This window comes from Myiozetetes cayanensis, unplaced genomic scaffold (genome assembly GCF_022539395.1).
Source record: "Myiozetetes cayanensis isolate MyiCay16 unplaced genomic scaffold, myiCay2020 scf16, whole genome shotgun sequence".
NCBI classification, from domain to species: Eukaryota; Metazoa; Chordata; class Aves; order Passeriformes; family Tyrannidae; genus Myiozetetes; species Myiozetetes cayanensis.
The window spans coordinates 9,972,091-9,997,063 of record NW_026087270.1 but is presented as its reverse complement, the minus strand read 5'-3'; the positions used below and the strand labels follow the sequence as shown (position 1 = coordinate 9,997,063).

The window sequence follows — 24,973 nt, the reverse complement described above, 5'->3', positions numbered from 1 at the left end:
CGGGGCGGGAGGAATATTATTTCCAGGCATTTTAACTTGCTGCCTGAGAGAAAATGAGTGTGAGTGGCTGTGTGCTGTGCCAGCCCTTCCTCAAAGTCGGGGAGTTAAAGTGCTTGGAAATGATAGGTCTGTCACCCCTCATCCCTGGCTGGAGCCGGTGCAGGTGACGAGTTAAGTGCAGTAACAGCCATCCCCAGCCCGAGCCTGTCCTCATCACTGCTCCTCTGACCTTGGTCTCTACCTGCACTGAGTCCCTGTCAGACCTTTGCTTCACCTCTCTTTTCCTTTCAAAACTGGTCTTGGACCTCACCTACTTCCCTAGAAACATGATAGTCCAGCTTCCCCCAGCAGCATTGCCTGGCTCTCGGAGCAGGCTTTAGGGCATGGAAAGCGATTAGAAGTCTTTAGAACGAAATTATTTCTTGCAAACTTTTAGGCATGATAGATGCTATCACACAGAGGGGGCCCAACCCCACCGTGCCCAACCCTGATCCTGCATCCTCTGACAATGCAAGGGTCATCCATGAGGATGAAATGGTGCTTGCCTTTCTGTAGATGAATTTCCTCCTTGCATCCTTGCCTTTCTTCCCACTCCAGACACATTTCCAAGCCCCAAAGCGAAAGGAACCTCTTCTACATTTCCAACCTGAGGATACCTGGGGTTTTATGAGGTGTTTGGCCCCCATCATGGTCCTTGTGAAGTGGAGAGGCCCATCAGTTCCATTCAGTCTTCTGTGGAATGGTGGTCAAACAGAAGTCTCTTGGGATGGTGTCTAAGATCCCTATTAGGCTCTTCTCTATTTGGGAATATTTCAGCCCTGGGAGGGAAGCAGCAATGGTCTTTGAGGCGCTCTCTAGTGCGAGCTCCACAAGGGAAAAACAGACACAGCCGTGCTGGGACAGGGAGCGGGAACTTCAAACACTTCCTTAAATGTCAGTAAGTAACGTATCATCCAGGTATAGCCTGAGTGGAAAAATGAAATTATCTGCAAACAGCTTGGATAGAGGGTAAAAAAGTTAAAAATACACTGCTAATGTGATAAAATAAGAGTGGGTGCTGCAAGCTGTGGCATGCCATGGCTTTCAGGAAGCACAGCCCCGAAGAGGTACAAAAGGCCTTTAGTTTGAGGTAATGAGGTGCATCTAATTATATTTAAGAAAGAACAGCAAGAACTACTTAAGAATACACTACCCACCCTTTTCTTTTCACCAGCGCCAGGCAGAATCCCAGTCCTGAGACACCGTTATTTTATAAAGGGTGAGATTTCAGAGAACATCACAGAAAACAAGGTTATTTTCCCATAACTGTGGGAAAAAAAGTGGCAAAGGCTTTCTTGTCTGTTCTCTTCTTCCTCTCAATAACTCCCATTAGGGGAGGGAAAAAAAAAAACACAACAAAAAACAAGCAGGCCAAAATAAGCCCGGCCGTCATGAGAAATGAAGGCTGTCAGAGTGACATCTGACACCGGCGGGCCACAGCTGAAGAACAAGGGAAAAGTTTTCGGACGACTGTCACTGACCCATAGTCCCTCGCTCCTAACCTTGCTCTCCAACATATGTTTCTCATTTCCTTGCTTATAGCTGGCCCAAGCTAATGATATGTGTTTTGGCAGCCCTCCCGTGCTTGGCATAGTGCCTGCCTTGTTCTCATTGTCTCCGCTACTTACAGAAACCCCTTTCTCCGTCTTTCTCTCTCTCAGAAAATCAGCTTTGTACAACTCCAAGTATGCAAAGCAGCTCTTGCTGCCAGAGCTACCATCTCCCAGCTCCTCCACCCGTGTCCCCGGCCCTGCGCCTCTGGCCAGACACGCCGGCAGAAACGCGGGGAGACTGCCATGGAGCGGGACTCGAGCTGGGTGGAAACAGTGGAAAATCAAACATATTGGCCCATTAGAGCCTTGCTAAAAATACGGAGAGCAGAGCTATTCTGAGGGACGATGGCATGGGAAAGCTCTGCCTGGAATCCTGGGTCCCTCTGAGCAGACAGGGCTGTCCAGCAGACGTGGGAAGGGGAACTCGCTCCAGCCCTGGGGGGCAGAGGGCACCGTGCTTGGCAGACGCGGGACGTCACTGGCCAGGCCGGGCACTGCCAGGGCGGTTTGTTTGCTGCCATAATCAGTGTGATGGTGGATACGAACAGGGAGGGCGTTCTGCAGGGGCCCAGGGCAGCCACTGGCTTCTGTGGGACAGGGAGTGCACCTGGGAGTGTTCGGGTTGTGCCTGGATCCCGCTGCTTGGAGCACTACTGATTGGGAGCATACGATGGAGCTGGAGGGTGAGGGCTGCCCTCGCCTCACAGGGCTCAGGCACTGTTGGATCCTGACACGTAGGTATTTGCTTTGTGTTGGCGTGGGGGACCGTGTCCCCTGCATCAAAAGAAAAGGCTGCTGCTTCCTCACAAGGCACAAACAACCCAGAATGCCACAGCAAACAGAACAAGTGGCAGCAGAGAGTGACAGTGCCGGGCTGCAGATCAGCTCTGCCCCACAGGTGTTCGATGAATCTCAGTATTATCTTCTCATAACCTTCCCTGTACTGAAAAACACAATTTATGTGTTAGTCTGGGCACTCTTTTGTCCACCCTGGGTAAAAACACTGGTTTTTAGAAACTCTGCAACTTCTTCAACGTGTGCTTTTTTCTAGACGTAGGAATATATAGTTGTATTATATATGTTTAGGTATCGAAGGCTCCATAACGTGCTTGTCCCCTGTATATGTATCTTTTTTATATAAATATTCTCAGCATGCAAACTAACCTTATTTTGTACTAGCAAAGGCAGGGTAACGATGGTGATGTAAAATTCAGCACATGGTGCTCAGTTACATAAGTGTATAGAGGGTGTTCTGTAGGACTTTGCACCCAATGTGACAATTCTTAGGCTATTCCCACCTTTTTTATATCCAGGGCAGGGTGAAGGACTCACACTAAGTCCGATAAATCATCAGGAATTAATCTCTGGCAAGAAGAAAGCCATGCCATCGTTTTAAAGACACCTGAGCCAGTTAACTCCAGCAGCAGCACTGTGTTTGGTGCAAAATATTTATGTTCATTTTTGAAAGAGAGAACAGCAGAATTTCAGCAGTGAACTCGTCCTCACCATGATGAAAGCGAAACTTAAATTTTTCCTTCTTTCCTCCTCTCTTTTCTGACACTGTCATCCACTTTAGTGTCTGCTCTTTTAGAGCCTGGTCCCGTGTCACCGAAGTTAATGGGAGATTTTCCATGCGCATTGTCTGCGAGCAGGAGCAGGCCATTACCAGGGCTCGTCACCCCTGCGCCACATTCAGCTGTTTCCTCTTTGTTCCTGCTTCTTGTAGCAAGGTCATTGCTGAACACTTTTTATTCTTCCCCTGCTCTATCCACAGAAACCATTTCTCACACAGGAACTTCACTCGGCGCTCTGTGATCTCGGGGGCATCACTGCGGCGACCCCCCTATTTCTGTCCTTCCTGGTTATTGGGGTGTAATTTGGGTGAGAAGAGACCTTTGGAGGTCACTTTGTCCAAAGCCCTGCTGAAAGCAAGGCCAACAGAAATCAAGCTGCCAAAGGCCCTCTCCAGTCAGGCATTAAAACCTCAGTAGCCTCCCTGGACCCGTGTCCCACTTCTTGACTGATTTCATGAAGCATTTGTTCACGTGTCATCCCTCACCGCACACCCCACCAGGACCTGGCTCCATCCCCTTGTGCCCTTCGTGCACAGCCCCCGTTTCCCAGGCGGTCCCTCTTATCAACTCCAACCTGCCTTGCGCTCCAGGGGCTGCAGTGAATTCGGATTCATTCTGAAGCTTGCTCTGAATGTCCATGGGCTCCATCTCCCGGTCTCACCTCAAGGGCCAGGGAGCCAGCTGGGGCCAGCAGGTGCCTTGTCCTGCACCCCACAGTCCCCATGAGCAGGATTCCCGAGACCAGCTGAGCGTGTCTCATAGTCCAAGGGCTCTGGCTGCTGCCAGGAGTTCTCAGACCCTTTCTCGGAGTGATCCCAAAGCCAGCTCACCTGGACAGCCGTGACAGCTGATTCCCCTGTGCGACCTGAAGCACCTCTACATCTTCTTTACTCTGTCCTTATCTCCCCGGTAAATCTGTGTCTGAGCATAAATACAGAACCTCTTGTCGGGTTTTAGAGCTGGTTCTTTAGAGGTTCTGGGGGATACAGAGAGAGGAAAGTTGCATTTTGGAGATCTGTGGGTTCCACAAACTGGCATGAGAGTAATAAAGAAGCACCAAGATATTTTTTAAGCACAGAATGAGAGAAAAGGGCAGGAAGATGCATCTTGTCTCTCAAAGCTGTAAGTGGGTGATTAGAGGTGGTGAGTTCGCTGGGTGAGGCTTGGCCAGGTGTGTGGACAGGGCCCTTCTCTTGGTGCGGGGCTGGGAGCGGGAGCACGAAGGGGCTCTGGCGCAGGGCGGGGAGCTGGTGTTTAAACAGTTAAAATATCACCACATTTGGCTGTCTTGGGTTTCTCATAAACATTCAGCAAAGCACTTTCGTTCAATCACACATATTAACTACTTAAGTTCCCCTCTCCAAGGATGTGGATTGTTATTTTATGCCAAATGTGCTGTAATTAAGTTTGACATAAGCACATGGATTAAATATGTGGTTTGGTGTGCAAATGGGAGATGGCTTTTCCTTCTGGCCATATGGAGGATGCAGCCACATGATTTAAGGTGTAGGGAAAGGATTCTTTACTCTTTGTTTTCTTATTCGGTGTTGTCTCTTTTATTAAAATTGTTCAGGTTCATCAGCTGGTACCAAGAACTTTGGTGTTGGTTTAACCACTTGAGGAGGAAGGTAACACCGAGCATTGCCCTGGCTTTCTCTATGAACTCCCTATGAAATACATGTGTATTTACACATATGTGTACACTCATATGCTAGGGACAGCATATATTGGATAATAATAGATTATTTGTGAGTTGTCAGTGAAGTTTTTCCTGAGATTGACCAGAGATTGATTTTAATTGTCCAACCCTGTAAGAACACTGTGCCTTGCAGTGGTGTAACACTGGTGTACACTTCTTGTAAGTTATGGTTTACAGTGATAAAGAGACCTCAGTTGAGGGCCTTTACATTATTATTATTATTATTATTATTATTGCATCCTACTTTAATGTCAATAGCATCTAAACCAGAACATGGTTGTCAGGGTGCTTACCACTAAACTTATGAGAAAATGTGACATTTATTCCATAAATACTGCTGTCTAGTTTAAGGCCAAATGAAAATGGTGATAGAAAAAACACGGAGGTAAGAAGGTGAGGAAGAGGAAGATCACATCCTCATGATCAGTGGGCACAGGAAATGATCGTTTCAAGTTCAATACTGCATTGTAAATGCCATAAGAAAACCAACTTTCCATGTTTCTTTACAAGTTCCTCCTTTCCTATGAAAGGTGGCCCTAGAGTCAGTTGTTATATCTGTATTGCTTTATTGAATAATTATTTATTTATTTATTTGTTTATTTTCCCAATTCTCTATATTTCAGCTGCTTTGCTGTCATTTCAGTTCCTGAATTCTGCCTTCTGGTGTAACAAACAACCTGTACTTCTTTGTATAGAAACTGACCTTTTGGTCAGCAGAGCAAAGTTATTCATAATTTTGTGTGTCCAGCTTGAAATGCTGCAAAGGGACTTGATGTTCAGGCAGTCCATGTTACCTGGAGGCTGTAACTGCTGTGCCTTAGACAAGGACCCACTTACTTCACATGTCATGGATGAAGATTGTCACGTGAAGTGTTGGGTTCTCCAGAGTGGAGGGCTGGAAGCTTTTCTGATAGCTCTCCTTTGGGAAATCAGGGCTTGACACGGGTTTGCAACGTCGCCATAAGTTAGACTTGGTGATCCAAGAGTCCACAATGAAAACTGCTGAGAAAATTAAAACCAATAATTACTTCCAGTGCAATAATGTTAGCGTGAAGCGTGTCTCCATCCTTCATCTCTCTGCTGACACATGGCAAGTGTTACCTTCTATTACACACTCAGGTCAATCATGTGCACTTTTTAAAGACCTGCAACCAAACTTCCTCCCAGGCCTTCCGGAGACTTCCCCATTTCTCAAAAACATATTAAGGATTAGCCAGAAGCGTTTAAGAGTTTCCAAATAATTCCTTTAAAATTATTAGATACAAGTGTTCAGACTTGGTAATTTAAAAATCTTTATATTTAACAGATGCTATTTAACCTACACCTTTACTATTGCATGGCCTTGATTATATATTTACATCAACTACTTTGATTACAAATGTGCACCAGGAGTGTTTTACTCCACAGTTATTGACATTTTTCCTCTCTCTGTTTAGTAACGGTTAATTATTGCACATAATAATCAATTATTTGAATTTATCGTATCAAAGGTGAACTTCAGAACTCTCGGTTTATTGTTTGTGAGGGTTCTGTGGGTAGTGCTCGACACAGCTGACTCTTCTTACAAGTTGTTCACACCCATCAGCTTTGGCTCATACTGATCGTCACAGATGTTTCCTTGTTTAATTTGTTGTACTTTGATTCCTGTTTTTTATAGCTGCTTTCATATCCTCTTTTAGCAGAGATGTATAAACTTCCTTGTGAAGAGAAATTTGCAGCTTTTGGGGCACCAAATGAATTCGTCCTTAGATCTTGGCTGGTTTTCACAGGGAATTTTCAGGTTATTTGTTCTGTTCCACACAGGTGTTGTTAGGGTTGGGAGATTTACTCCTTTCAAACACACAGGAATAGCACTGTGTGGGGTTTTTAAGAAATATAACAAGGTTTGGCTGTTTGTGCATTCAGTCCACTCAGGGTTTGCCCACTAGGGTGAGAGTCTAATGCTACATGGCCCCATCATGGCAGTGGACAAAGCACACATCACATCCATTTCTCAGTGATCTCCCACCCTCTCCCTTTTTTTTTGCCCCTTTTTCTTCTACTGGAAATGGCTGGAGGCAAAACCTAAACATTTAAACATCACAGTATAAATAAAACAGCTCCTGTTCTCTATGAATATGCCATGACATGGGGCAGGGGGCTGGGACAGGACCCATCTGCCTTGGTCAGAGCCAGCGGTGCCAGAGCCGTACCCCAGGTCCCACCACTCCAACACATATTTGCTTGCAACTGGGCAGTGAGAGAGTTGGTTCGTTGCTCCCACACAGCCCAGTGCCTGCAGGTGTTCGCTGAACTATCCATGTCAGCCCAAAGAAGGGATTTTGGCTGCATGGGTGTGCTGGGGCTGTGTGGAACAGGGCGGTCTCAGCCTTACACGGCGGTACCAGGTACCCAGGGATGAGCAACTTGAGCCACTGTGAGCTCAGCCCAGGGCTCATCCTGCCTTGGGGCCATGCAGGTGCTGCAGCTGCTGGAGAGCATCCTTTGGGTTGGGTTCATCTGAACCGACCCGAAGGTCACGCACAGTCTGGGGTGGCTCGTGCTCAGTTCGACTGCTCCTGCGAGAGGAGAACCCGCGGTGAGCACTGTGCTCTCTGCAGGAGTTAGAGCAATCAGAGGTATCTCAGGTCTTCTTACACCTGTGCATCTCATCTTTATCTCCCCAGATCTACGCTTAAGTTCCCTTAAAGAAAGGACAGACTTAGGGTTTATTTTCTTTAACTTTTCTTTAAGTTTCCAATGGCGCCGAGGTGAATGTGCTGAGTCGTGCAGAGGGACCTTCCCAGGAGGTGTCACCAGGACCATTTTGGGTCTGTCAGTCTGGACACAGACCTGCAGGCTTGTTCTTGTAGAGACTGGAGACACAGACTCACTCTTTCAGGAGGTGGTGTGTTTCAGAACCCCAACAACTAACATCAGCACCAGCACCACTGACTGCTGGCACTTTGCTGTGTATGAGATAAAATAGGGTCATTTCTAGCTCTTAAATATTTAAAAATTATTGAAAACCTCCTCTGTTTGCTTACTGGTCAATGTTTAATCATAAGTAAATATTCCACATCCAAACAACAGGTTAGCCAACGGGCTGCTTTAGGGAAAGAGCTGGGATCTTGTTCGGATTTGTGACATACACATCCGGGCCAAGGGACCTGGGACAGCAGAAGTGGCACGTGTCCCATGGGATCATTCTGATGGATTTACCACCATTGGCTCAGATGTCAGAGATGAGCTGTGGCATAAGATGGGTGAGAATCTGGCCCTCAGCTCTTCCGAACCCCAGAGCTGGTGTGAGTGCTGAGAAAGTGCTGAAAGAGGAACAGGAAACAGATGGGAGATGAGATTTCTTAGAATACTGCAAATTTCTCAGAGTTTCCAACCCCGTCTCACACCTGGGAGAGGCAGGGCAGCCCCGAGCGAGCGTTGTCCTTACACAAGGAGAGAGCCAGAACAGAAAGGGGCAGTGAATTCCCAAGTAATGAAGTGAATACGAGAAGCATTTTTCTACTCTCTGGCTTTGAAAAAGATGTAAAAACTTTGACAGTCTTTTTGTATCAGAGAGTGAGGGGTTCATCAGCCCTGGCTCTGTCCAGCATAGGGAGGAGGAGGATGGGACAGGACAGTCCTTTCTGGCTGGGCAGTAGCCCTGGGGAGGAACAGGAGCCACCCCTGCAGGGACACTGTTGGAACCACCGTCACCTCAGCAGGCAGCGAAGCCAACTGCCCTCCCTCGGCTTTCCCTCCCTCCCTTTCACCCCTCTCCTGACCCGGAGGGTGCTTTAAACCCCAAGGAGGAAGAGAGGAGGATGTTGGGGACGTCCCCCAGTGTGGCTGTCGGGTTACTGGGCAGCGGCTTCCCAGGCTGAGCCACCGACACGCTGCCACAGGTTCTACTCGGGCTATTGTGTTGGCAGTTTTATTTATATTTTCCTTCAGAGTGGGGCTGAGCTCTTTAACCACGAAGGGAAATTTAATCTTTTTGCTGATAAGATGGTAAAATACTGCAATCCGGCTGACCTCCTGAAACCAGATCCAAACAGCCGGGCTGTCCAAAAATCCGAGACACCCCTCCCCCTGCCCTGCGACTGCATTTCCCTGGTGACCTCAGGCAGCCCGTGGCCAGCCCGGATCCTTTGAACACATCCCGGAGCGGGGCGATTAGAGGCTCTTTGATTGCCCAGCTCGGCTGGTCCAGGGGCTCCCAGCCCTCCTCCGGGCTCTGCTCCGGCGGGGTTTAAGGCAAAGCTCCTTCCTCCCCCGCCAGCCCCCTTTCATTTTCGTACAGCGTATTAAACCTCAAGACGTAGTTAACACTAATCCTGATTTATTTAGGATTTATCTGCATTATTAATTCCAGTCATGTTGTGAAAAAGTACCAAGGGTTCCAGTTTGTATGTAAACTTGGGCCGTTTTGCAGAGAGGTTTATTTCAATCTTCTCCTTGAAGTGATATTTTAGCCAAAATCTCAAACTTTCCCCTTTTTAAAACGCTTCAGATGGGAGCTAGCCATAATAATTTGATTTATTGTTATTTTTTTTCCCTAGTAAATACCCTCTTGGACTATTTTATGCATTAATCTGGATTTGATGTGGATTTAAACATTTACAATGCAAAATAATTTGGGTTAAAAATAATCCCCCTTGATAAAGCTAAAAACCCCCCAACTGTCACCATCTCTGACAGCCAGACACCGGAGATCCTTGAATATGCAAATCGAGGCGAGGAGAAGCCTGAGAGCAAGAACGACCGTGGTGTCTCCTTTGATGGCCCGGTCAATCAAACATCCCAACCCATGAAGATTCTGGATCTCGAGCTACTGAGGCTCCAACCTCAGCTCAGCCCTTGTGCTCAGTCTGCCTGCAGATCTCACCGCTCAGGCTGCGTCTCCACCCTGTCAACAAGGCTGGGATTCTGCAGAAAGGGAGTATTCCTGCGGGATCTGTGTTGCGTGGTGGGCAGCACCCACCCTAAACTTCCAATTTAGGCCTTTCACTGGGAGCAGTGCCAGGATACATTATGCCCATTCTCTCCGAGGCCGCAGTGTTGTTACTCCCCACCCACCTCCTCATGGCTATTCCCTACCAGATTGCCAGGCCCACAGGGAACAATTTTCCAGGGTATTTACTTGTTTCCTGAATAGGCACTTGGGATACTGGCATCTCTTGATCGTCTCTCTGTGCAGGAGCAACTGAACAGTTTCCTGGGAGTAAAATCCATTGAGGATTGCTGAAAAGTGGGACATACTTGTAGTGCAGAAAGTCCTTTAATCCCAAGTTGTTGGTGGTTTCTGGGGCAGCAGCGGTGTCTGCTCACTGATTCCACACTCCTGCCTGCAGGGCTGTTACCGGTCCCTGTTGATGACAGGATATTGGCTAGATGGACCATTAATTTAATTTATCTTCTTATAATCTCTCAACTAATGTAGAAATGGGATGTACCTGGTTCAGTTACAGTCCTTTCCCAGTACAACAGAAATCTGTCAGGAATATCCTGTCATTACACTTTTGTAGTTGCTGCCATGGTACCTGAACCAGGGGGTTTTGGCACCAAAAGGGCAGACTGGTCTTGAATTAAGTGCATGCTATGGTGTGGGACAGATCAAAACCTGTACATTTACCAAAATTCTGGTGTTTCTGTTATCCTGAACCCTGGTAATGTCTCTCACCTCCTGGTTTTGTTATTTGGATTGTAAAGTCATTTCCAACAGTGCCGTGGCAAAAGGCACCACGTGTAGCCCAGGGTTCCCTTGCCCTCGGTCTGACAGTGGGGTGCTCGTGCCAGGGCACAGGGTCCAGCCGTCGGGTGTGGGGAGATGAGGCCAGGTCACCGGCTGTTTCTGATCTGGCTGGGAAGGGCAGCCCAAACGTGTCCCCAACCAGCAACTCCTGGCTGGCACAGAGGGCTGAATCCACAGAGCTGAGGATTCATCCCAGGGGATTCATCCAGGGGAAAAGCCCAGCCAGTGCCATGCAGCTCCGTGGGGCTGGTCAGGTCACTGAGCTGCCTGTCAGAGGTTCCTGACTTTCCAGCTGCTCTCAGACACTTCCATCACCTCCCAGGCTGGCAGTTTTCCAGGAGAGCAGATACCCCTGCCCCAAAGTGCGGCTGGCAGCAGGAGGGGGGCATTGTCTCTTCCTGCAGCAATCTGAGGACAATGTTGGCTCGCACTGTGTCAGGAGGCGAGCACCGACCCCTGACCCTGGCAGTGCCCGTGGCCGTGGGGGGTGGACACGGGCGGTTAAGGTGGTCCAGTGCAGTTCTCAGGGCAGCACCGGGCAGGGGTGTCCACCAGCCTGGTGGGCAACTGTCCCAGTGCTGGCCTGGAAGCAGGGAGTCAGCTCCAGGTTGGGAAGTGGAGGCACCAAGTAGAGTTGTGGTCTCAGCAGGGAGTTGTAGATTTTGGAATGTCCCTACAGAACTCAGGAGTGTCCAGGTGACAGGTTTGTCAGAGGGTTACAACACACTTCAGTTCCAGACTCAAACATGCTGAAAGGCACTGGGGCACGCTGGAGGGACACTGGCCCATCATTTTTCTCTGGGACAAGGTGTGTGTGTTGTGTCCACACCGGCCAGCCTGGATGCTCCTCGTTCTGGGAACATCCCTGTTCCATAGTGGGCTTCGCTCTGGGCAGGTTGTAGACCCCCTGCCAAAGGACACCCCAGGGATGACCCCTTAGGAGTCCAAAAAGTCAATCAGCTGGAAAAGGTAACCCCCCCTTCCACCCAAGTTTCACCAAAACTAGGTTGTCTGACTTGAACTTCCAGTCACTTATCAAGGCCTTTCCCTGTTGAAGATTTAAAGGCCTCCCAGTCAATAAACACATTAGCTCGCTAAACATGTGGATGCCTTTTCTTCTCCGGATTAACCCTTTGGGATCTGGGGCTTCCTTTGGATTTGTTAGGATATTGATCACAGATCATGTTTGCCTTTCAAACTCTTTTTCTGCTTTGGACTTGACAGATAGTTTCAGTGCTGCAGCCAAGCAGCAAATCCACTGCGGCCGCACAGAGAACAAGCTGTAGGAACAGCTGCTCTGGGGCAGAGACCCCTTCTAGAGCCCCAAAGGAAACCACTTACCAGGAGTCACTCATTCTCATAGGGCATCGCTAATTAAGCAAATACTGAAATGTTAAACAATGTCAGATATAATAGATGTGTCTTTTCAGTATTAGCACAAATTGTATTAAATTAAAATACACTTTAGCCTAATTTAGCTCTTCTTCCCCTATTGAACATCACAGGCCCATGCAGTACAGAGTCTGTAACTGTGCATGGAATGGAAAGGAGCCCAGCTGAGCCAGCCCCACTGCTCCGGGTACGGACACATTAAAGGAGCTCTTAGAGAATGACTTCGAAGAAACTTTGCAAAATGGAAAGGTTATATTTTATGACCCTGCTGACCCAAATGGATGCAAAAATATCAGAATTAGTGACCTAAAAGAAAGCAGATCTGGCTTTTTTACACGTGTGGTAACCTCATCCTCTCAGTTCCCAGTTGCTTGAGAATCTGGAGTGAAATGTCTCTGCTTTTGGTTAAGGCTCTTTGCTATCGCACCTCTCATGTATGGCATGGTCCTTTTTTACACACTCTTAAAAATGCAGCTGCACCTGCCTGGCTCTGAACGGGGCAAAGCAGGTGTTGAGTTCCCTTAATTTGGACCATATTCACAGGTTTTGAGCTCCTGGTAAATCCCCTCTTGGATAACTTCACTGTTCCACTGTAGATACTGCCTTTTCCAGCCCCTGTAATAAATTATATCAAGTCTACATGCTTTGGTTTTAGGGTTGTCTGTTAGACTTCTTAAGATCTTCTCTTTTTTCCATCTAGTTGAGGATTTCATAGTTTTTCCTCTTTTTATACTTTTTTTGAAGAAGGATTTTTCAAAATTCCGCCGTGGACTGCATGTGAGCCGTGCCTTTCCCAGAGTGCCATACAAAGATAATCCTCTCACCGTACAACATCTAACTTTATCCTCTTTCTAGGCATTAAATTTAGTAACAAAACCCCCAAGAAGGTGGTATAAAAACTCATCCAAACCTTGCCTCCAGGCTTGGTTGCCCTTATGGTTCCTTTAGCCCCTCTTTCCTCACATGATCACTCCCTTTTCATCCGTGGGCTGTTGGATTTAGCAGCACTTCCCTGTGCACATCAGCTCAACCATCCTGAGCAGGAGGAACATCAGCTGACAACAAGGTGGAATGTTTCAGGCAAGGAAAGCTGAAATATTTTAAATGCTTCTAGAAAAATCATGAGGTGTGACCCTGTAGTGCACAACTTGGAGCTCATGTGGCAATCGTTACAAATCTCTCATTTCGGTGAAACATCTATATTTTGTGAGTTTAACATGCTGCCTCCTCCATCCTGCCATGTTGTACAGGCATTCTTCTTAGATATGATTTGGTTTTCCAGGTTATTCCTATGGTTCTTGTTAGCCTCCATGTTTACTTTTTGATTTATTCTCATTTAGGCAGCTGAGATTTCTCTTTGTCTTCAGAATTCATGTAATGGGTTTGCATCATTTTCTGCATTGTGCACTGGGGAAATTACCAATTCAGCACACAGCCGCGCTGAAACTTTCTTTAAAAGGCTCAATCGACATGTGGAGCACAATGTTATTTACCTGACAACATCCTCTAGAAATCCCTTAGTGCGACGCCAGCATTGCCATGACTGTGACTGAAAACGGTGGTGTAATCTGAGAGGGAAGGGGTGTCTCTGTTTTAATGCTCATGTCAGAGAAGAAGCTGATAAGAGTCAGGATTTAAAGAAGTTTTTCTAAGGCTGGGAATAATTAACCTTCCAGTGCTGCCGCTGGTTTGCGATGTCACACGCAGGAAGCGGCGTCATTTCCCCGCTCCCGCGCGGTGGTGACAGTTCCCGGCTCATTTCAGAGGCGTGTTGAGAGGATCAGTTCACACTTCTCCATCACTGGCGCTGCATCGAGTGTGACGTGTCTCTGGTTTGCTGAGCAGGAAGAACCAGGCAGTGCATGGGGGTTGCTGACCGGGCTGCCCTGTGTGAGTCTGGGTGGCCGCCTGTCCCGTCCTCCCTGCGGCCACGGCCCATGCCCCTTCATCGGGAAGTGGAGTCCTACTCCCGAGGAGAGTATTTGTTTAAGAGGATTTCCTTTCTCATGCAGGGACCACAGTAGCCATGCCAATAAGGGTAGGAGCGATTATGAGAGATTGACTGGTGGAATATAATCCCTGCGTGCTGCTGGTTTGATCTGGGGAAGATTGCGTTTCAAAGGTAGCGGCTCATCCCGCGCCAGGAGCGGCGTTCCACCCGTAAATAGGGCTCTAATGAGATCCGACAGCCCTGATTTCTCTGGTGATACAGTAAAACAACACGACCAATGCTGATGGTTTGGGGTCCTGACCTTTAACAAGGACTTGCGACACAGGGCAAACTGCCCAAGAGAGATGGAGGGGCAGGAGGCCAGGGGACAAGGTCGGCAGATAATGAAGTGGTCAGCATTGGATTTCTGTCACTCATGGTGGTTAAGTACAACAGTGAGGGACTTCAGTAAGAGAAACTGTGAAAGAGCACATGCAGAAATCACAGAGAGCAGGGAAGCTGGGGGGTCAGTTACCTTCCGCTGCGAGCTCCAAAAGTCCCAGTGACTTTAGTAATGAAGAGGGTGAGGGCAGGAATCATGCAAAGAGACCAAGAGAGCAGGGAGGAAGTACAACAGATTAAAGCAATTGGAGGAGAAAATCCAAGGGGACTGGCAATGTGAGCACTGCAATCCAGTGCTGAGACCCAGAGAGAGAAATGAAGCACCTGCAGCAGCAGAACAGTGTAGACCAGAGGGTGCTGAAGGCAGAGCCCCTGGTTTACACAGGCAGCGTTCCAGCTGCCCCTGCCCTCCCTGGCAGAGGGACACTCCTGAGTGTGGCCCTGGCCCTGGCCCTGGCCCTACTTACACCAGTGGCCACGGGCCCCACAGCCACCAGGAGCAGTGCCCCGCCACACGGCCCCCATCCCAGTTGCTTCCAGCCTCAGCCTGTCCTGGCACTGGGAACTTCTCTGGGGCCCCAGGGGTGGCTTGTCTCCTTTTAAGTTCCTTTGTGCTGCTAGATCTAAATTTAGTGGGACTATTAGCTAAGAAAACTAAAATACTCAAACCATTTGGTATCAGACTGCCTGGTGTGAAAGCAAAGAGCAAATGGTGAAATACAGAGGCAACTGAGACCTGTTATGAAGGAGACACTGACAACTGATGGGGTCTGAATTTAAGATCTCTTTCCTTTTCAAGTGTCCTCCTTCAGACCTGGGTTTAATAGAAACACTGCGCTACAGTTTTGCTAATATGTCCATCTAGGCTACGAGTGACAGAAATTAAAGGCATTCGACCCAAACACAAAAGAATTCTGTTACAAAACAGCAACTCCAAAACTCAGATGAAGAGAAAGAAAAGTGAGAATGAAAAGTCTGGACAGGTTATTCATGTCCAGTATGGATGGGATGCTGAGTAGGATGCTAAAAGCAAATAAAATGATAAGTGGTGAGTAGGAAAATATATTTTAAAGCCACTTCAGACTCAGTAGCCCAGGCTAGGTCTTTTTACATGAAGAAAAAGATGATACATAGTTTAAGATTGTTGATCCCTTGGGAGGTGTTCAGACTGCAGGGCCTGTAAAGGACAGAACCAGTAAATGTGATGTGTACAGGAGTCTTTCATACAGAGTAAAATAACCTTTATCTCAGCTGTAGGACTGTGAGAACAGTTGCAGAGAGCAACCTGCATCAGCATTGGTCAGTGTAAGGTTTGCTCTTTCGCTAGTTGTTCTTTATTTGGGTGTTTTATTGTTGTTTTTTTCTATTGTAAAAGCAACCATTGAAGCCAGGCAACCTGTGAGAGAGGTGAATTGCTTGATTCCACAGCATTGTTTTAATTTGTCTGTGGATGAATTCTCATAAGCTTTCATGAGACAATCTCCCATTAGAAGCATTCATTTAATTTAAGAACAGTTGGGAGAGGAAGGGTTGGGATGACAGATGGAGTCTGTGGGTGTCTTATAAGAGAGAGCTGAGCTTTTTGTGTTTATCTTTTTGTGGCACATAGTTACTGTTCTCCACTGCTTCCATTTTTTTAATCTGCACTTTTTTTGTGCAGTATTTCTTAGAAATTTCTCCTCTTTTGTACTGGAAGTCAAATAGATTTCATTAGTTTTTCCTGTACTGTGTCAGCTTTAAAACATTCCAATGTAGTGAAGTGCAGGGATGTAAGCTGGTAGGAAAGCAGAATAAAACAGGCTGGATTTCAGTCCAGTTTGGAATTGCACAGTATTTAGCAGAAAACATACTGGAATATTGAACTGTTTTCTCCCCTAAACCATCCCGCTGACTGTCCAGTCATGGTACATGCAGGCTGAAGTTTTCCAGCTGTGCTGATGCCTTCACTGTGTAATTAAAAGTTCATTGGCAGAAAGTGGCTTAAATCTCACAGTTAACCTTTATTTAAATTAGAATAAAAGTAAATATAAGGTTTCAGAGCACTGTCTTTAAAAGCACATGTATAAAAGCTGTGGGATTTCTGGATGTCAGTTTGTCTGTCCCTGTCTGTGGCCAGGGTGGTTCAGCCTGCAACACCTGCATGGCAACCACACACTCGTATCAGTGTCAGACAGGCAGTGACAGCAAGAAGACCCTGTTTTATAAACACCTGAACGATCAGCACACGCAAATACCCTTGTTTTTTAAACACCTGAACTATCAACATACGCAAATACAAATGTTTGTGTGCAGAGTCCAGCTGGTGACAATGTTTTGGTCATCAGGTCCCTGGGTTGTAACTTACACCTCTTTTAACAGTTCAGAAGTTGTAATGACAAATAACCTGTAAGTTGTGGTGCCTCTGCATTGGGACTGCCAGGCCCCTGCGTGGAACTAATTAAAATTTAAAAGCAAAATTAAGTCCTGTTAAAGGATGATGGAAAACAGTACAGTGTTTGTTCGATATACAACTTGCTTTGCTCTGCAATGTAAGCAGCAGGCTATAAATACAGGGCAGAAATTTCAAGCATTAGTCTGACTTGTTCTTGCCACGTTACACATGAATTTATTTGCATCTCTATGTGCTCTCCTGAAATTTGCATTGCACAGAACAAAGCAGGTGATATGAGAAGCAAAGTACATTCATTAGATTTTTGTTACTTTTCCATGAAATTTTTAACTTACTATGACCCAACCAGAATTCTAGTTTTTCCCTTACTCTTCCCAATTTCTGAATTATTGGATCATTCTTCATTCTAATGGCAAAACCTCTTTTCCAAGGCTCTGTCATCACTTCCTCTGATGGCCAAAGTGACTTCTTTTTGCTGTTACACACATTTCAGTCCACAAAAATTACACCTTAAGAGTTTTTCTTAGCATTTGATTTATCCGTTTTATCCCTTCAGATCCCTTGTTCCTCCTTCACCCCTCCTTCCTAACAAGTCAAGCTTCACATTCACCACCTCTGTCCCTTCCCCTGCCTGTTTTAGGTTCATGTTCCCGCAGTCTCTCCGTCAGTTCCATCAGAGATGAACCTCTACACTTACTTCTCTCATTTTTTTGATCTCATAAAAACATCTATGTTCTTTCTTCCATCTGTGTCATCTATATTATTGTCCATGAGCTGAGCTGCAAAGCTTCTGCCTTCTCCTGTCTGCAACCTGCACTGGCCTTACGTGACCGGGCTTTTCTTTCCCCAAGCTGTAGCTTCCCATGATGATCCTGAGGCTGTGTCCAACCCTGCATCACCAAGCCCAGTAAGGACCAGTGTGGTGAGCTTGATTCAACCACTGCTGGTGCTGGAAAGGCAGGAAGGGGTTCATTTGCTCCATGAGAAAAGGCAGCATCCCACTCTGCTCCAGGACAGTTGGTGCTGTGGCACAGCTGCCTTTCCTCTTGGAGTTGGCAAGGAGACATCTCATTCCAGTTAGCTCGCTGGGACCGCTGGCCTGCTCCTTCCCTGGTCAGTGCTGCAGCTCTGCAGGACATGCTGACCGCCTTCCAGCTGCCTCTTCCTTCCTCAGGGCACCTCTGGCTCTGTTACAGGCTCCTCTCCAGTAGATTTTCTAATATCAGCTGCCTCAGCCCTGGAAGCCGTTATCCTGTGACCCATTGTCTGCACAAGCAGACGGGAGACAGGGACATTCCTACATCTGTCTTTTCCTGCTGCCCTGATTTATTACGCTGTAAAATAATAAAACGTTAAAAAGGTTGAACCTGAACTGAAGCTATGACTGTGACACTATTAATCAAACTGCTGGAGAATTACTTTATATGCGGTGCCTTAAGCACTGATCCAGTCCACTAAAAGTTGGCCTGAAACATTGCCCACAATCTGAGCATTGGGCCTGGGAAAAGCAGTTCTGGATTGCTCTGTTCTGATCCAGTGTACGACCGTGCAGGGCTGGCTCATCAGGTTCTCCTGTTCCACCGGCCATCACAGCACCTCTTATCTCAGCCGTCGATGCCACGCTCACTTGATGTCTCAGTTCCGGAGCAGAGACGCTCCAGCTGCTATCTGGGAAGGCTCTGGCCCCAAAAATATTTAGTTAGCAACCATTCAGTTAAGTGGAATTGACTTTTTATCGGCTTCCCTCTGTACGTCTGCCACCAGCGAAGGCTGTTTCCTCCTTCCCTCTTCTCGGCCTGTCAGTGCACTCCGCATTCCTATCGGCAGCCGTTAGCTCTGATCAATACTAACCACTGTGTAACAGCTCACGCATGGCTGCCTTGGTTTGCATCGATCAGCCCCTTCCAACAGGTACCCAGCTATTTGAGGCAGTGACTTGAGATAAACACCTACTTTTACTTCAGGCTCATTCATTCTGGGTGTTTCAAGGAGACCCAGTGCCCTTCTCCAGAGATTTGCTGAGAGCAGACTCACAGCAACTTCTCTCCTGCTCAAGATGATCTGTGACCCATCCCACCCCTTCTGACACCCAGACTATACCTTACAAGCACTTCAGAAGCACCTAACCTGGGAATGACACCTTGGATTGCTTGCGTTACGAGAAATCAGTGGTTTTGTCAATAAGAATATGTGCACTGATAAGCCACGGAGTGGGGATGACCAGCTGGGCATTTGTGACTGTCCCACCACAGCTCCTCACTGGGGGACCTCCTCTGTCGCAGTTGGGGGTCTGGGGACTGTGTCCCCATAAGCCCTGTGGGAATGCAGCATCCCTGACCTTCAGCAGAAACAGCCCTGAGCTGGCACTGGGCACCGTCTGCAGCTCCTGCGGGGCTGGTCAGGCCATGGGCACCTGCAGGAGAAGGCTCATTGTGCCAGGGGTACTGCTGAGAAACTTTTCATACAGCAGCATCCTCACATATCAGAGTCTTTTGCTGAATCATAAAGTACCTGGTTTTCAGGATGGCACCTTCAGGACATCTGTGCTGTTCAGGTGCCCTAACAGAACAGAAGAGAACGGACTATGAACATCGCCAGGAGGAATCTCTGCAAAACTGAATGGCCAGCAGCAATGTGCTGGCAGTCATACTTCTTACTTGCTGCTGTCCCCAAATCTGCCAGCATTTAGGGAACTAGGAATTAACAGATGTCAGAGAGCACACAGATGTACTCCCCGCAGGCTCCTGCCCCAGACCCCACTCACAGCGCTGGTCCTTGGGCTGCAAGAGGGCAGAGGGTCACACAGAGACACAAGCGCCTCTGCCAGAAGTGCAGCCCCAGCTCCAGCTCGACAGGAAAATGCCAATGGATCAGACCTGTCCAGCCTGGAAAGCCTCTGGAAAGGTTACAGAGGCCTTTCCTGGTTGGTTTGTAGCTGTGCTGTTACAGAAGGGCCACAGGGCTGCCACAGCAGCTACAAACTTCCCAGTGAAATGAGTGTTTATTATTATAGGTTTGATGCCATTCCCAAAAGGCCCTAATCAACAAGTAATAAGGCCTCGAGAGAGCAATTAGAAACCTGAACTTTAACTCCCTTATAACCACGGTGCAGGAAGCGACTTCTGCTCTGGTTTGGGGCTTGCAGCCTGGTATGTGAGCAAGGGGGAAGTATCAAAAACCTGAAATCCAGAATAACTTCAGCCAAGTATTTGAACAATGAGGTACAAGGTCCATTTCTGTGGCAGGTAAGTATGTGCCTGGCAAAAAGCATAATGGTTTGGGAGGAATCTGTGCCCAAAAATGCAGTATTTGTCACATCTGTGTGTTTTCAATGCTTTTTCCCAGCTTTAGGCAAGCACTGAGGGTATTCAGTGCCTGTACACATGCAGCATCTGCCCCCCTTAAAGAAAAAAAAATCACCTCAGTTTTCCCGCTTGTGAAATAACAATATCTGCCTGAAGGCAACACCAGCCCTTGAGATGTGGGTTTGCTCAGAACTTGTTTTGAATACTTCGGACGGGCCACTTCAGACAGGAACTGCACATTGAGTAATTCTTGCCATAGAAAGTCACGTGGCTACTGGAAAGCAAAAAAATTGCATAAGAGCCTGTCCGCGAAACGCGGCTGTGTCAGGGAGTGTTGGCCAAGAGGGCTCGTGCTCCGCCGGCCTTCCTGGAGCAGGGAGGGAGCATTTGACTTCCCACGGAGCTGTGGCAGCGCCGGCGCACACCCACGGCCAGGATCCTCCTGGTCCTTCAGACTTAGGAGGGGCATTCCTCAAAAGTGTTACTTTTCTTTTTTTTCTTCCCTAAATACCAAATATTTGAAGTCCATGCTCCAGTTCCCTGAGGAAGTTACATCAGATCAGCAGGCACTGGCAGCAGGCACTTGGCTGGCATGGCCATGACTGCAGTTCCCTGGGGCTACACACGGCTCTTGCACCCACAGGTATGGCCTGGTGAGGTGAGGTCTTTCCCTCTGTTAGAGTTGGAGCCACACACTTTCCACTCAGACTTCCAACTGGGAGTGCTGGTGGTGCCACCACGGTCCTGTCCTGAGCCCGGGATGGGAGGAGGAAGGGCTACGTCACTGCCAGCTGTGATGCCTGTAAGGAGAGCAGAGCAGAGCAAGGCAGGCCCAGGAGCCTGAAGATCGAGGTTAACTTAAGATATCCCTGCCTTAAGAAATTTCGGGTCTCAAAAGCTTCATTTGATGTATAACTGGAGCCAGCAGAGGGAGTGAAATGCAGGGACACCGTAGTGTCCATGGAAAAAGGAGCTGCTGGGCTTTGATCCAGGTGCAGCTGGATCAAACAACACATCTCAGAACCCAAAGTGTGGGTGCACCAGCTCAGCCCCGGGCCACAGGTAACACTGATATGGATTAACAAAGGCAGGTTATCACTTGTAGGAGTGAGGGGTTGTCTCCTGCATCATTACCAATGGAAAAATAAATGGTCTTGGGGCTAACACTGTATGTTTCCAGTATGAAGAAAGTATCCAGAGGAACCTCAACCTCTCCAATAATTCCTGTTCTGAGAGGGTCTGAGTGCTGTCCCCTTGAGCAGGTTCAAACACTTAATGTTTGGTTGTTCTGACACTGCTCACGTGGTCCTGAGAGAGGCCATGTAAAGTCCTAAGGAGAAGCCTAAAACCAAGAGTACTGGTGTTGTTCCCTTGTTCTCTTGTGCCTCCAAAATGTCCTGGTCTTGGCATTATCTTGAGCACTAAATGTGACAGACACGTTCACAAACAGTTTTTTGCTGGTTTCTTAGTTAATTTCTTCAAAAATAGCAATTTTGCAGGTGGATTAGTTATTCAGCATCCATTTAGGGTTTTTTTTAGACTCATCTTTAATGTGTCTTCACAGACACAGATAGTTTCCCCTTTTGACTGAGGGGCTGTCTTTGTTCAGCATTTGATTGGAAGAGATAGGAGGTGATCTTTATTAAACTCTTTAGTAACGTATGAGCTTCTTCCTGACTGCCTCTGAAGGAGAACTTAGAAAAGTCTTTGAATCTGTGTGTTTATTTATACACCAGTTTTCAAAGAAATATTTCTTTTAGCAAAATGCAAAATTGTAACAAGTTGGTAACCTTAATAATTGCATTGAATACTGCAGAATTAGCTTAAAATAATTTTTTCCTTCTTGAAATGAGATTATGTTTGTGCCTGGATCAAGCAACTCTGCACCAGTCTTGAACTCCTTAAAGATGGAAATCAGAATAACCACTGCAATATTGAAAAGGTAAAATGAGAACAGAATGGCAACTGGCCAGTGTTTATGAATCACAGAATATGATCATGAAATCACAAGAATAACCACCAAAAGGTAAATAAATTACCCAGCCTACTACTTATTTTCATGTGCAGTTTGACACAAAAGCTGCAGCCATGAATGATTTATACCTGTTTTAACAATAATACTCATTTTCCTGAAAGATGGTCAGCACTCAGGCTGCTGTGGGCACTGTGCCAGTTGTTGAAAGGTTAATGTCTCAGCAGCAATACATTAAATTATGAATTATACCAGTCCCAAAATGGAAGGTTATTAGCTTGGTATGTTTAATTAGCCCGGCTTGAACTTTGCCATCTGCAAGCACTGCCCATCACTAATGCATGGCCACGTGGGATGGGAGGGGTGGGAGCAGGACACCAGCAGCAGGTGACCTTCCCCTGCTGGTCAGCCCAGCTCACCTGTGGAGCTCAGAAGCCCTGAGCAGGGCCCAAGGCTTGTCCACACGCTCAGTTCCGATGGTCTGGCACTTCCTGCTGCACAAAGCACATGGACACACCAGGAGAACACAGCTGGCTTCCTCCCCAGCCCTTGGGGCCAGTTACCTGCCAGAGCACTGCAGTGATGTCTGTAACTTCTCAGGAGATTGCATTCTGGTTACACCCTGGACCCTCCCCTGAGAGGAGAAGGGAGATGGGTGAGGGCCCAGCACGCACCTGAGCCATGGAAGTGCCAGAAATAGAGGTGTTTCTCTGGGGAGGGTCCGTGGTCCTGGCAGCAGTGGAGGGAGGCTCCGGCAGAGCGGCAGCCGCCAGCCAGCGCTCAGGGATGTGGGCAGCAACAGCCGGCCGTGGTTTTATTTGCACAGCATCTCCTGCCAATAACTGCACAAGGCTACAATATTTAGCTTTTCAATAAATATTTAAATTTTGCTTCTTTGCTTATTTATTTTTTTTAAAGAACAAACAGTAAATTCTGTTGATTTTTTATTAGTTAAGATGACATGATGCTTTGGAAACATGATGCACTAAGTATTGCCATAAGTGATTACTCCCCATGACTGCGAGGATGCTCTTGGGGGGCTGTGTCCTAAAATCCGGGTCAGAACCATACCCTGGAAAGTACAAACAAGGGGCAAGAACCAAAGTTGTAAAGGGCCAAACACAGACGTATTTTTAATTCTTTTTGTAGGTAGGATAACTTTGCCCAGGAGGAAAGGAATTTGGACAGACTTAATATCCAGCCTGTGCAGCTTCCATGAGCTGGACTCTGAAATGAAGAGAGAGTTTATTCATTCCCATCCCGACACAGCCCACCAGAATTAAAAGGCATTTTAACCTGCCAGGGAGATTGGGTCAGACACTTCCCAACCTACCTACACAGAGAAGGCCATTTGATTCCTCTGGCTACCAAGTCTCCACGTTTCTGTGTTGGATGTGAAGAGTAAAGAAAGAGTCCGGCCAGAATCAGGAGACATCTAAGCGTAAGAGACAGCACCAGGTAGAGGCTCAATTCCTTTTTCCTGATATTCTTACAATTTGCAGTATATACATTATTTCTTCTTCTCCCCTTGAGCTTTTGCTGATTCCCTCTTCTCCGTGTCAGTAAAACCTCTGTACTTGTACTTCTGGAGCAGGTGGCATGGTTGGAATATCGGAGCAATACGTATTAGAGTGAAACCTACAGACAGAAATAGAAAGCAAATGGAAGATGAATTGATCAGGGGAAAGGCAGAGGATGGAGGGGATAAAGTAAAGACAAAGAGAGACACGAGTAATACCTTGCCTGTGTGCTATGGTAATTTATTATTTTTATATGGTGCCCAGGGTGTACAGTATCTGTTTTACTGAACAAATAGAAAAAAGAGTTCTCAGCCCCAAACAGCCAACATATTAATTTACTGTGTGACAGCCTAACGAAACGAGCAGCCAGGCCAATGTGACAAGGAATAATTTAGTGCTTGTGGAGCATGAGTAACTTTACTATTGGTATCCTTGCATGTGCATGGCATTCAATGGATGTCCCTTGGGTTTGTAATAACTTATTGTGGAAGAAAAGTTTCCCTTTCAGTGGAAATCTGAGTGAGGGGGTGTCTGAGGGCACAGGCCAGGTTTGTACCTGGAGGAGCAAAGAGGCTGCCAGGTCAGTACACTGGGAGGGAAGGAGTGAGGACCTGACCCCCAGCCTGGCATGGGAAGAGCACCACAAAACCCTGACCGGGAGCGTGGGGATGCGTGTGGTGGGCCCAGACATGGGGAGAGCAAAGGAAAGGACTCAGGAGGGAAAGCCGGACTGTTTGCTCTGAGCCACATCAAGCTGGAGTTTCTAAGGAGCCATCCAGCCAGGACAGCAAGGAGATGACCTGAACCAACACGCTCCAATGGGAGAGGTTCCAGTGCAAACCTGCCGTGACCGCGGAACTGGGGGAGCAAGAGCAGAGTTGTTTTCTGACACAGTTATTGCCACTTCAATTGCAATTTTATTCCAAAAGCAAATTCCAAAGTTTTATGTCCATAAAGGTTTAGACATAAACAAGAAAGAAGTCAGGAAAGTGGTATGTACTGTGTAAACACTCCCACTTCATAATTAATGCTGGAGATCGGGGAGCAGGAATGGCTGTGCATGTGTGGTCATTCAGATTTACTGTTGCTCTGATTAAAACCTAGTTGGGCAATAATTTTATGCCCAGGTAGGGGCAGGAGGAGAGCAGGATGCCCCCAAGCAACCCATAAATAGTGTGGTGAAGACAAAGCGTTTATTACTTAGCTTCACAAAGGCTCCATAAGTGCTCTCCCAGGGTACCTATACTCGTACCCCAGATGCCAATTCCGCAAATTAGCATTATTTCTCAAAATCCTGTGTAAACAGAAGTCATTTAAATACTTGATTTTATCAGATGGAGTCACCCATAGAAACACCGGTCTCTTTCTCTCCCTTTTGTGGGGTGAGCGGAGGTTTTCCCTGCCTGGGTTTTCATTTCTCTTGGAATACTTTTACTGATGGCAAAGCCTGGCAGGGTCTGGGAT

At 47.2% G+C, this 24,973-nt stretch overlaps 1 long non-coding RNA gene across 1 annotated transcript in view; it reads left to right on the top strand.

The window, feature by feature from the left end:
* Window positions 1-23,296, top strand: part of LOC126637756 (uncharacterized) — a 261,851-nt gene extending 238,555 nt beyond the window's left edge. The window contains exon 4 of the long non-coding RNA XR_007628424.1: window positions 23,139-23,296. This is a non-coding gene — a long non-coding RNA (uncharacterized LOC126637756). The remainder of the gene's footprint in view (window positions 1-23,138) is intronic.
* Window positions 23,297-24,973: the final 1,677 nt, after the last annotated feature.